General features: G+C 34.2%; 1 protein-coding gene across 3 annotated transcripts in view; it reads left to right on the top strand.

Moving 5' to 3' along the window:
- Fstl5 (follistatin like 5) overlaps window positions 1–13,943 on the top strand; it is a 527,925-nt gene that overhangs the window by 422,015 nt on the left and 91,967 nt on the right. The gene's annotated exons all lie outside the window — the stretch shown is intronic.

The raw sequence follows: 13,943 nt of genomic DNA, 5'->3' as shown, positions 1-13,943 counted from the left end.
TACAGTGGCATTGTTAAATATAAAAATCTGTATAACCTTTGAAGTAAAAGCAAAAGATAAGTAAGACCAACAAGAAGTTCTAGATTGTGTATTTTAGTGACTCTGAACATCTATCAGAAATAGATTAGTCAAATAAATGTGTAGAGCTTTGAAATGGAATGCACAGTCATTATTAAAATTAATGATGTGTGTTTGTATGTGTGCATTTATACTTAAAGATATACACAGTGTTATGAAAATAAAAGAGAATATGTACTGGTTCTTTAAAATTACATTTAAAATTACAAAATATATTATAGAAAAAAAGCCAAAAATAATGCTTTGAAGATATCACAAATAAAATTAATGTCAATTTATTTGTTCTTTAGAGTTATTGAAATATTTCTAGTGATAAACATAGAAAAGAATTTACTTTTCCAAGTTAGATAATTTTTTAAAATCCATGAAATTTTTGTTAATGGTATTGAGATAATCGTTGTACTCCTTTTGAGAGTCTCTAATTCCACAACCTGCATTAAGCTTAGTGACTTTACATATAACTGTGCGCCTAATTTTCTTTTTATTAATCATTTTATTCATTTATATTTCAAATTATATCACTCTTCCCAGTTTCCTTTCCACAAACCTTAATCCCATCCTCCCTCTCCCTCCTCCCCTTTGCCTTTATGAGGGTACTCCTCCACTCACTCCTGCCTCACTGCTTTAGTATTTTCTTACGATAGGCCATCAAGCCTCCATAGGACCAATGGTTTCTCCTCCCATTGATGCCAGATACAGCCATCTTCTACTACATAGGTATCTGAAGCGATGGATACCTCCATGTATATGCTTTGGTTGGTTATTTAGTCCCTGGGAGCTCTGGGTGGTATGGTTAGTTAATATTATTGTTCCTATGTGGTTGCAATCCCCTTCAGCTCATTCAATCCTTCCCCTAACTCTTCTACTGGGGTTCCCAGGCTTAGTCCAATGGTTAGCTGTTAGTAACCTGTGAGTATCTGCATCTGCATTAATCAAGTGCTGGCAGAACGTATCATGGAACAGCCATACCAGGTTTCTCTCAGCAAGTGCTTCTTGGCATCTGCAATAGTGTTAGGGTTTGATGTCTGCAAATGAGGTTGAACCCTAGGTAGAGCAATCTCTGGATGGCCTTTCCTCCAGTCTCTGCTCCATTTTTATGTAAAAAAGTACAGTCACAGTTGTTTCATAATTTTCTGAGAGTTCACAGAAAAAGACATAAGTAAGTCAGATATAATATAAATATACAAAGAATAAAGATAACATGTGTGTCTCTGAAACACCCAGATGGGGTGAGGGGTTGGAAAAAGACTTCTCTCAGTTTTGTGATATCAACCTATGCCATGTATATTTATTAACAATGTTCAGAAATGTCAAAGTATGGCTTGCATTTTTATTAACAGTGTTCAGAAATATCTACCAATGGCATAGATTCTTATTAGCCATGTACAGGGAGGTCAGTTATATACCTTTGTCTTTTTGACCTATGACTTCTTAACCAGTGACTGTGTTGGGTAGGTAGAAATCTCTGTGACTATGGATAATACACTTATTATCCATAATTCTTTCTGATTGTGACGGGGATGAGATGTGGGGGATGTGCCAAGCAGGATGATTTCTCTGCCTCCCTAATTTACAACTACATTCATGTTTTCATATATGTATCACACATGAAGTTTTAAATACTAAATATCTCAAGAAACATCTAAATCTTGCATGAAATTATATCACCAGTGGAATGGCCCTTCTCTATTTTGATCACTGTCTCTCTTTGACTGTATTTATTCTCATTCCTACCATTTTGAACAGTGAATCTGTGCAAAGAGTAAATAAAATATTTACGTTTCCATCTCTAACATGTTTTATTGGAAAGCCAATATTTTTCTAAAGATATTTACAATTCATAAAATGGAAATTATTCTTTAGAGAAAAAATGTATATTGTCATATTTATAACATATTATTATCAAGTAAAGAATAAAATCTGTGTATATACCTAGATACATAGTTCAACTTATTTACTAATTATGATTATGTTAGTTTTAGTTTTAGAATGTAATTTCAGGGTTACCTTTCATAATATTGAATGAAATGTCAGAGATAACAATGCAAATATATTAGCAATATGTTACTTTTTATTATTTGTATATTCATCATTGAGATAGAGTTGATGTATGATCTAGCCTCTACTTCCTATATAGACATGATCTTTTTCCCTTGGGCTATATAGTGAAAAGATTATCCGTGTGTGCTATGTGTCTGAAAAAAATCCTAATCCCCAAAAGATTTAGTAGGGATACAGCAATGCAAGTAATACATAGGAAAGTATTGTACTAAATAAATACTTACATAATACAGATGAATACATAACCAAAAGGCAAACTTCCCTGTAGTTTTAAGAGGATATTTCAGAGACAAGGAAGGCTGTATTTCCCATGACCTGATTCACATTGAAATACTCCTTACTTTTAAAGGAAATATCTATTAAAACCAAAGGGGAGTACCTCTTCACTTTTACAAGAACAAGAAATACTGAACAAAATTTCAGGGTGTATAGAAAGCTGTAGTGGAATGTTAATCCAGCAGCATGGCTGCTTCTGCAAGGAATCACATCCAAGGTATGATCCAACAGGAATGCAGACATGCCATGCACCTTTAGTCCATCTGGCTGGAACACAAACCTTTAATTCCTCTGGCTGGGATATAGACAACACTTTGTACATACCTTTGGTCCTTCTGGCTGGATTACAAACAAGCCTTTAAAACATACCTTTATTCCAAAACAATGATGTCTAGTTAGGGGCAGACAAAGTGACAAATCAGAGAAACATTTGACAGAATGAGTCAGAAATAGGATAAGCCCAACTCTCATAAGAATAGACAGAAAAGAGAGGCTATTTAAAGAACAGTGAGGGAGAATTGACTTAGTTCAGATTGGGTGGTGAGAGTGGGGATTCAGTTGAGTTAGGTTCAGTTCAGTTTGGAACAGAGCAGAGTAGTTGAGTTTGAAGCAATCTTTCCAAGGAAACCAATACATCAGTGAGAAGCCAATTTGAATCAATCAGCTTAGACAGGAGTTTGAGCCAGAACAATTGAGTTGAACTAGGCAACATTAGGTCATAATGAACTAGAAAGATTGAGATTATTCATCAGTAAGTCTTGGATGCTGAAACATTCTAGGCCTAAGTTAGAAGATGGAAGCTAAAAGCTGACTCTTCCAGGGTCTGGGCTTGTAGAAGATTAGATTGTACAGAAGTTAGAAGCTTCCAGGCCTAGGTTTTGAGATAGTTAGAACTTCTCTTGGCTTACTGCAAACCATGTATTTGTAAAGGTCTCCTTTTATCAATACTTCTGAGGAAATAACAGTAATATTTACATTTACAGAATAGATATTTACTTTAAAGGAAACAGAACTAGGTATAGACTGCTGCCACCACGCTCATCTTTGCATCCTTTGTACATAGCATTGGCATAAATTTCTGGACTTAATTACCATACACCTCACTGCTACAAATCACACATTAGAGTCATGGTATTGCTCTGCATTTTGGTATAATTTAGGAAAAAAATGATATGTTCTGATTTTTATTGTTTTTACAGTAAGCTCCCTTTGTATTTTCTTTTAAAATTCCCACCACAAACAAATTGATTTTATTTGCATAAACTCTTTACAATATCTATAATTTGATTAACATAATATTTATGAGAGAAGGGAGGGTGGGGCCTGACTATCTTTGTGTACTATAATCCAATCTCAACTCATCCTTCTGCTACTGCCTACAAAATGCCTGGCTAATTTATGTCATATAAATGTCTGTGAATCTAGTTATGTTGCAAATTGTCTGAACTTTAGACTTTACCATTTTCTTATTAATTGGAAGCTGAAAATGAATGCACACCATTTAGATTCTCAGTAAGAACTTTTATTTTACTTAGAATAAAATATCTACAAAAACCAACATATTTGCTTATTAACACTTTTTCCTGTTGCTGATGTGTTTTCAGTATTGAATCAATCATTTTTCCATATTCAAAAACCTCAAATTTAGTTTAGGTTACATTTATAATAAAGCATCATATAACATGATAGCATTATAACTACATAAGACCAGGTTGATAATTCACTGAAACAGAAAACACTTATAGTCACCTGATCAATTCCTTTATTAGTTTAGAGACCTAAAAGAAAATTCAAGCTAGGGAAGAATCATGAAGTCCATTCTGTGTTAGGTTACCTTTGGGATTACCCTGTAATACTGTTACAAAATAATCATTTGTAATTTGCAAGACTAGGTAAATACACACTAATACAGCAGGACTGGCGTAGTTCACATTAAGAAAAACATAGTTGTTGTATTAAAATCTGAACCAATTTTGTAGTCATTTATTATTGAGAATTAGAAACTCATTACACATCTCTGTTCATATACAATAGTGTTGGCTCTTGGTATACAGTTGGCTTACCTTCTGCTCATCTTCTAACAACTGTTGGGCACAATACAGAATTTCAAAAGCTACTAAATTTTCTTTATTAGTTTATTCAGGCTTCTAAGAAGAAAATCAATATTTTTAAGAAGAGTACTTCATAATGCATAAGCATATAAAAATAATGTGGGACTAAATATTTGTCTTCAGGCTTCTCATGTTTGTTTAGTTCACTATGAACATCAAGCTATCCTCACACCATAAAGAGGCCAATGTGATGAAGCCTCGGAGTTCACCTACCGGTAACATTCCATGCACCTCTGTGACTCAGGCAAACCTTGTGAGGGGATACTTTTGGCTGCAGAGCTTCACTTAAATATATTTTGTGTAATGTTCAAGAAAATTTCTTGGCCAACACATCCATTGACTTTCAAAACATTGCCTTAATTCCAGTTATTTACTTCCTTCAATTCCTTCAGATTTTGAAAAATACATATACTATTTTACATTTTTAGATTTGATTTTGACACAGATCAACATCATTAAAGATATTAGTAGAAGTAAATATCTAGTTGATCTGAAACCCTTGACAATGCCTAGCACAAGCAAACAGCTTGGATGTTTCACATACTTGCAATTATTATTATTGTTCTGCATTAAACAATAGATAAAAGTCACCATTTGCATAAAACTGTAAAGAATATATTCTAGATATGTGACTCTTAAAGAGAAAAACAATGTAGTTATTTCATACTTATCAAAATAATTTAAAATGCAGCATTTTTATAAATTACATGCTCAATTTTAGAAAGTAGCATATTGGTTTAATATGCTACTTTACATTTTAGATATTTTATTACTGGTTAAATTTATTAAGTTCTTGTTTATAGTTTTATTAAAATATGGTCATTTTCTTTCCAATAGTGTGAGGAGTGTGAGGAATATAATATTTGAAGAAAGTATTTACGTAGTCATAAGGGAAAGTGCTTGCTTCATCTTATACATCATGCATAGTAATACTTTATTTCAAGAGTCTGTGTATTTTTAGGAGGTTGCACAGAAAACCCTCATAGTAGACACCAGCATTCTTTTTTCCAGAAGCTTCTCTCCATTGTGCTGTCAGATTAAGCTTATTTTTTTTTTCTGGATCCTCTCTGTTAAACATCTTTGACCCGCCTCCTTTGCTATTGTTCAAAAAACAGCCACAACCAGAGTGTCACTGCTACTGTTGCTCATTCTTTTTTATTAATATTTTTTATTGGTTATTCCATTTGTTTAAATCTCAAATGATAACCTATTTCCAGGTTACCCCTCTACAAATCCCCCATCCCACATCTTCCCTGTCTCCCCTCCCCTTTGCCTGTATGAGGGTGCTCCCCCACCCTTCCACCTTCTCGCACTCCACCGCTCCAGCATCCCCCCTACGCTGGGGCATCAAACCTCCACAGGACCAAGGGTCTCCACTCCCATTGATGTCAGACAAGGCCATCCTCTGCTACATATGGAGCCATGGATCTTTCCCTGTACTTAGAGTACATGGATCTTTCTTTGCCTTTCTTTTCCTTCATTGATAGTCTAGTCTCTGGGAGCACTGGGTGGTCCACCCAACAGATGTTGCTCATTCTTATCCCCTTCTGGAGTCAAGAACAGATAAAGCAACTGGCTTCAGTCTCTTAGTTCTGATGCTACTGTTATGGAAGTATGGATGTCAAAGTGGAGAGATGCAGTAAGGACTACAGAAGAACAAGGCAGGGTGTTCCTTTGGCCCTTTTACAGCATTCACTCCCTAGGGATACATTTTGAAGTAGTCATCCAAGAATAGAAGCATTAATATTTCAAAGGACATGAGAGGAGATACTGTAAGCCACAGCCTCTAAATTGTTTAAATTTGTGGGTCAGCACTGTCTTCCTTTTACCCAGTCTTAGATATCAATATTTACTATGTTTAGAAAGTCACCTCTAAAATTCATATGCAATTTGATTATTAATGTATGTAGATTAAGCTAGACCTGGCCTTGGACATTTTGTGTTAAAATTTCCATGACCTGACCTGGACTTGGGCTATTTTTTCCTGCATAGTTTTTCAAAGAGGTTTTGTATAGGCAAACTCAATAATGGTTTGTGGAGGTCTACAGCAGGTGTTGTTATTTCTAATATTAGCTTGAAACTGGCCAAGTGTATTTTGGCTCTGATGAAATTCAGGTTTCTCTGATATTCCGTATATTTATGATCCAAAGAGAAAAGTTTTACCTATGTTGTTACTAGTGACAAAACTCAGAATTTGTTCATGTTTGCAAGACATGTATAGCCAGTGAGGTATATTGTGAAACTTTCCCTCTTATGTTTGAATTTTAGAGACAGGTAACTGAATAACTATGAAGTCTCTAAATTCCCTCTGCCTCTGTCTCTTGAGTGTTAAGAATGCAGGTGTGCCCTGTTTAGAAAATTCAGGTATTTATTTGTGTTTTAAATTGAACCTAAGGCTTTGCATATTTTCTGTAAGTCCCCTGCTCAGGAGCCTCTCCATTATTGCAAAAATCCTCAAATTCCATGATATTTCAGTCACAAACAAAGCATATTTGTCTTCAAAGATGTTTCTGTATACATAGTTTTGCTTAAAAACATGTACATATCTATACAGATGCAAATGGGTTTTATGTATAGGTGTTCATATACACTTACAAATATATTATGTGTATGCCAAGCACTGTTTTAAGCCCTTTAAAATTTTATCTTATTTTATGCTCACAAAGCCAATGCTAGTTCATTTGTATCTCTCACAGTGCACACAGTAGAACTTCTCCAAAAATATGTTAGGAGAAAGTTCTTCAAGTTTACTTCAAAATCAGCTTTTGTTTTATAGGACAAACTTTTTTTTTTATTTTGGTATAAGCATGGCTTACTCAATATGATACCAAATGTACTCTAGTTATTTTCTTGTATCTCTTAATGAGCCCAGAAACCACAATTATATCATACTTCAGGGATTCTGTTTCCTGTTGTATAACTGCAATGTTAAGCCAATTTTACTAAACTATAAGTTGTGTTTCCTAGAATGGTGAAACATCAGTCTATTTAATTCACACGTTTTGAAATCACAATTTGTTCCTTTTTGTATAAAATATCTAATGATGTCTATCTTTAAAAATCATTTTAAAGATGTCCATTTTCCTTAAATAATGTATACTATATTGACTCTATGTTTTTTTACAACTATATTTGTATGTAAAATTATACAACTATCTTAAGCATATGTTGAAATTCACATAAGTAATATAGAGCTTAAAATTCATGTTCAGTAATAAAAAGTGTTATAAATAAATAATGGTCTTTTACAATATTGTATAGTACATGCAACAGTTTTAGAAACATGAAGTATCCTAATTAGCATACATATTAAATAATATTTAACTGGTCTTCTGCTACTGTAATAATTTTAACTCTTTGTTTAAAAGAAGCAGAGATGGCCATATTGTTGGAATACAGTATACTTGTCTCCAATGCTCTAGTTGTGATATATTTTCAACCTTTCTCCAAATTTATCTACAGTCATTCACACATACATATTTATTAATGGTACTATTAACTGAATACCATTAAGCAATTAGTTGAGGATGAACTGTGAAAGCTCGTCCATATTTCCTGACAGTGGTGAAGTCAGAATTTCTGTGTCTAGGAAAGGTTGGGTGCTAACATTCTGGATTTGTGGGTGTTAGCTAAACAGTATTCATAAGTTCTGTTTTCTTATACTTAATACATGTGAGGTCCAAGATGACTTGCTGACCACTTGATAACCTAGTCTTCTACCTTGCTATGCCTAAACTTGGAGTCACTTGTGCCACAGAAACAGGGAAAGTCTCAGTTTTGTAAGTTGGGAATAGGAGAATGATTTTAGAGCCAGGCTTTAAGTGCATTTCCTGATAGCTCCAGATAATTCATTCTAGGGGAAGATTTCTGCCAGAATAGAAGAATGCTTGAACGGTCCTGAGCTGGGAGACAGTGAAGAATTGTTACTACTTAACATCATCCAGCATCAAGATGCTAGCCTTATCCATGAGCCTGTTTATAAGCTGAGCTCCCAGCTCATTTCAGTTCTCTAGGTCATAGTGGCTCATGGAAGGATGTTATCAAGGACACACCCACTCCTGCTGATGCTATATAATGCTTTGATTGGCTTGGACCTACTCTCCCTCTTTGATACCAAATAATTCATTAAGAGGATTCTGGCCAGGTTCTATCAATCCGTACTGATGCCACACTGCATTTTTTCAACCCAGTAAGTTTAGACATGTTTTGGAAACACTACGATATAGCTTCGTATTTTGTATGTTTACTTGGAGGTAGTGTTATTTATTTTGTTGCTTTCAATACTTTTTTTTTTAAAAAAAATGTCTTTTTAAAATTATTCTTTAATCTTTTTTTACAGTCCAGACTTTATCCTCCTCCCGGTTCACTCTCTGACTGTTCCACATCCCATACCTCCCCCAGCCCCAGTCTCCAAGAGGATGTCCCACCTTCCTACTCCCACCCTACCAGACCTCGTCACTATCTGGGCTTCAAGTCTCTTGAGGTTAAGGTGCATCTTCTCTGACTGAGTCCAGACCCAGCAGTCCTCTTCAGTATATGTGTTGGGGGCCTCATATCAGCCGGTGTATGCTGCCTGGTTGGTGGCTCAGTGTCTGAGAAATCTCGGAGGTCGAGGTTAGTTAAGACTGCTGTCTTCCAGCTTTTCCCTAATTCAAGAGCTTGAGAAGGGAGGTTCAATGACAGGCCCAAATTAGGATCCAGCTCAAGGGGAAGTCCTAAGTCCTGTCACTATGACTGATGCTATGGAATATTCCCATAAAGGGGCCCATCATGTCTGCCCTCCGAAAGACCCAATGAACAGCTGAAAGAATCAGATGCAGATATTTGCATCCAACCAATGGACAGAAGCTACTGACACCTGTGATTGAATTAGGGAAAATCTGTTCTCAATACTTTTACAAAGCCAGAGCTCTCATTTCATCTGCAATTTATTTGCATGCAATATGGCTTGCTGTGTTTGAATAAACTTTTTGTTATTTTAAAACATCTGTGACTCTAAGCTGACATTATGTAGTGGTCAGGATGGATTCTTACTCAGTGTCTTGAGAGCCTTGATTCTTATTCAGTATCTTGAAAACCTACATTAGACAATCAGCGACTTATACTTTCTCATGGGTGCCTCTCCTGGCTTGCATAGGCTCTTATTTTCCAGGGTTGAGGTTCCACCTCTCACTACCATCACTTATAATTTTAAGGTGTCCCTTCTCTCTACTCTCCATTTACTGACATAGTTTCTTGTTGCCATTACTACCAGCCTCCAACTCAATAATTGGGTTATTCTATCTCATCACTTTATACCTCGGTCTACTATTTCCTGGCTAGTTTATGATCATCTTCCAGTAGACACAGTAGCTACTGCAGCTTAGTGTGTTATGATAAGACACAGGTTTGGAATCTAGCAACTGGAAATTTCTTTCATTCAGAATAAAAAGAAAATTAGTTTCCTTTAAATGTATCTTTTAATCAGGCATGTGGAATGCAATGAACCTGACATACCTAATATAATTTCTAACCTAAAAATAGGATGTAAAAGTAGCTCATTTCATTTCCCACATGTAGATTCAAAGAAATTTCATGTCTTATAATGCTAGCCATACATATTTTTAGATACATTAAATTTTTTATCTTAAGCTTGTCTTTTTACATTTGCTTGGTAATGGAAATGTTAAGTCATTTTCTTAAATCTAAAAGGAAAACAGACAATAAGACATTTAGCTTAAATGTTATGCTCACATAAATGCACTTCATCAAAAAAGTGTCTTTCAGCCGTAAAATCTCTAAGCTTTCAGAGCAGGAGAAAGTCAAGGAAGAGAAATCCTTAGGTGAAACCCAGACAGTTTAAATAGGCATAAACAAAGCAAACAGCTGTTGTGTACTCTGGTACAGCGTTATGTCATTAACTGTCTTACTATTGTTGCTTTTAACATATCTTAACCCTGCTAATGTATTTCCTTATAGAGCATATACATATGAGACCCATCACTTTAAAGAGAATGACAGTTTCTTAATATACAAAGTGAGGGAAATCAGTAAAATAATAAATAATAAAATTATAAAATGCAACACATGGTATCTGTCTAATTGATCTGCATTATCAATAGAAGACATTTATTATCTTTGGATGTAATCCTGTATTCAAGTTATTTAGTAACTAAGTATTGAACTGTGAAGCTAAAAAAATTATTTCCAAGGGATTAAAACTAATAAATTTTATGTGATATTATGGTCTAAGTTAAGTCTTTAATAAGAGTATTTGAACAGAAATTATTTAGTCTAAACTATTACTAGACAGGGCAGATTTAGGTAATATACAATAAGTACTTTATAATGAGAGGACTAAAATTATTTATTACAAATTTGCTAGTTGATGAACTCTGGTGAAGGATTCAGGAAGACATAACATTGGGTGTAAGAGTTTGTATTATAAAAGGTATATCTTGGAAGCCCATATGTGCCGAAATGGTGGCTCAAAAGGTAAAAACACCTGCCAGAACCCACATCAGCACAGCCATTTCTAACTCCAGTTCTAAAGCTATGGATGCCCCCCTTTGGCCTCTGTGCATACTTACTTTACATGCTACACATACACATGCTACCTCAAGTTCACTGCCTCCCACATGCCTGATTAAAAGATACATTTAAAGGAAACTAATTTTCTTTTTACACCAACTGAAAGCAAGTCCCCAGTTGCTACAGTTGTGCATGCTCATATCTTCCATATGCAATGCACAAATCTTTATGACTGAGAGAAGTTTGCGTAGCTCCATCATTTTGTGGAATCCTCTAATCCCTGCAATATTTTCAGATTGTTAAATGAGAAAAATCAAAATTCACACAAGCAGACACACATAAGTATAAACATTTAGAATATTTTTACACAGAATTTGGAGAACATGTTTCTCATGTTTGCATCTGTGTATCCATATAGTATTCACACATAGAAATGATGAAATAAAGTCACTCTAAGTCATAAGTGGCTGATAAATTTCAAAATGAATCAATAAGTAATGCCATAATTAGTGGAATAATGAGTTGGGCATGTAAATATAACATTTGCTCATAATATGTGCAGAGATGTTTTCAAATGACTAATTATCACATTTATTAATATGCTATAATTTATATTTAAGTATTTAAATTTAATACATTTTTGCACTTGATTGCACAAAGGAACATGTCAGTAATCATCTACCTGAGTCACCTCTATGAGGAATTCTACATAGAGTCACAGTGTTGCTGGAAATGCAGGAAATCTCTTGGCAGAAACAGTTCCCAAGAGAAGAGCACACCTATCAGTTATCCAATAATGAATAGTCATCTCTGAATTGTCATACAGATACACACAAGTAACACTATATAGACTGTGCACTTTGTACTTTTATTGATTGAGAATTTAAAGACATATGCATATAAATCTCTATACATGTAACAATAATTAATACAAAACAGGCAGCAAATTTTCCCCCTTTTTTAAATAGGATATTATACGTATTTACATTTCAAATGTTATCCCCTTTCCTGGTTTCCCCTCTGGAACCCCCCCCATCTGATCTTCCCTCCACCTGCTTCTATGAATGTCCTCCCTTTTCCACCCACCTACTACCACCTCACTGCCCTGGCATTACCGTACACTGGGGAATTGAATCTTCACAGGACCAAGTGTGGCCACAAATTTGAAAAGGAGCAAGAATATGATTATGAAAGAGTTTGGAGTGAGAAGAAGAAATGGGAAAGTAATGTAATTATTACTTAAAAATAAAATTTTCAAAACCTGTAAAAAAAAAACCCACAACACATGGAGGAATATGTATTCATGGAATTAGCTAAATAAAAGGGCAAATGTCACAGCAATCATACACACACTTTACCCAAGTAATGCACACATCTTTATGACTGACAGAAGTTTATGGAGCCATGTCACTTTGTGCTGTCCTCTAATTCCATAAACATATTTAGATTTATAAGTGCTAAAACATAAAATAACTTTTAAATGGTAGAACTCTATATTCTGAAACTTTACAAAATGGAATATTTGAAGAATAGCTAGATATGGTAATATAAAGGAAGAATTATGGTGCAAATTTTTCCATATTGCATACTCATGAATGGATCAAAAATTATATATATATATATATATATATATATATATATATATATAATGAAAGTGATCTTTTATACACATTGTGATATTCAATCATAAGGTATAGGTGCTAAGCATCAACTCTGACAGTGTTCTGCACTTCTAATCATTGCTTTGTGCACTTTTAATTTATATAACATCTGAAAGTTATATATAATATAACATATATAAAATATTCAGAGTCCAAGTCTTGAAAGCAAGCATACATATAATAAACTAACTATTTCACATTTTGTATAACAGGAAATCATCAATATTCTCTAGTGTTTATGGGGGGACAATTTTTAATATTTTCTAGTTACTCCAGAAGAATATGAATTTTTCATCATTTACGTTCTATCTCCCTACATTACTTCCCTGTGTGACAAACTTTATGCTTACTTTTATCGACTGCTTATGATAACACAACTCTTATTTCTTACAGAATGTATTTATTAGTCAAACAAGCTAGCTCATACCTGTAATAACAGCATTTAAGTATATAAGCCAAGAAGACTACTAAGAATTTGAAGCCGGCCTGGTCTACCTGATCAGTTTCAGATCAGCCAGGGCTACAGTGTGAGGCCCTGATTCAATCTATCAAACAAACAGACAAACAAATACTGACAAAAATGTATAATTTTGGCTTCAAACATGTGCTACTTTGAGTAAAGAAAAATGAAACTGTCAAAGTACTCAGATAATAATTCTATATGCCAGCAATTTCTGTTATTTAATCCTTTGTTTAATTTATATTGTTTAGTCACAAAAATATAAAGACTGACTTTGTAATTATAGAAGTGAACATTTTCCATTATTTCTCTAATTGTTTAACTGTTTATTGATTTAGTCTCTGTTTAGTATTTAATAAACCTATTATTCACAAATAATCAGTATGACCTGAAGTTAGCAAATATGTGAACATATAGTGTCATTTTGCCTGGTTTAAAGCAATGAACGCATGTGTTATGTAAAAATAAATAGAAACTGTGTTGAGAATTCATTATTTTCCATAAATCTGCTTCATTACAAGTAGTTCATGTTTTGGAAATATTTTACCTATTGTAGAAACTTGGGAAATAACTTTTCTGTTGACTTTAAACTGTTAACCAATTCAATAGTTTTAACTACCAACGTTTCCTCTAAATGCATATCTAAAATCTAACTTAAATATTCTAGTTTTAAGTGAAATAAAAGTGTTTCTAGGCCATTCCAAAGTCTTTGTTCCAAAAAGTAGACTGTTTCAAAATTCACCTCCTGTTGAATTGTGGCCTGCAGTTCACCCCACTTCACTTACA

This window comes from Grammomys surdaster, unplaced genomic scaffold (assembly GCF_004785775.1).
Source record: "Grammomys surdaster isolate TR1022 unplaced genomic scaffold, NIH_TR_1.0 126039, whole genome shotgun sequence".
Classification (NCBI taxonomy): Eukaryota; Metazoa; Chordata; class Mammalia; order Rodentia; family Muridae; genus Grammomys; species Grammomys surdaster.
Note: the sequence above shows the minus strand (reverse complement) of the source record. Positions and strands in the feature narration are given on the sequence as shown.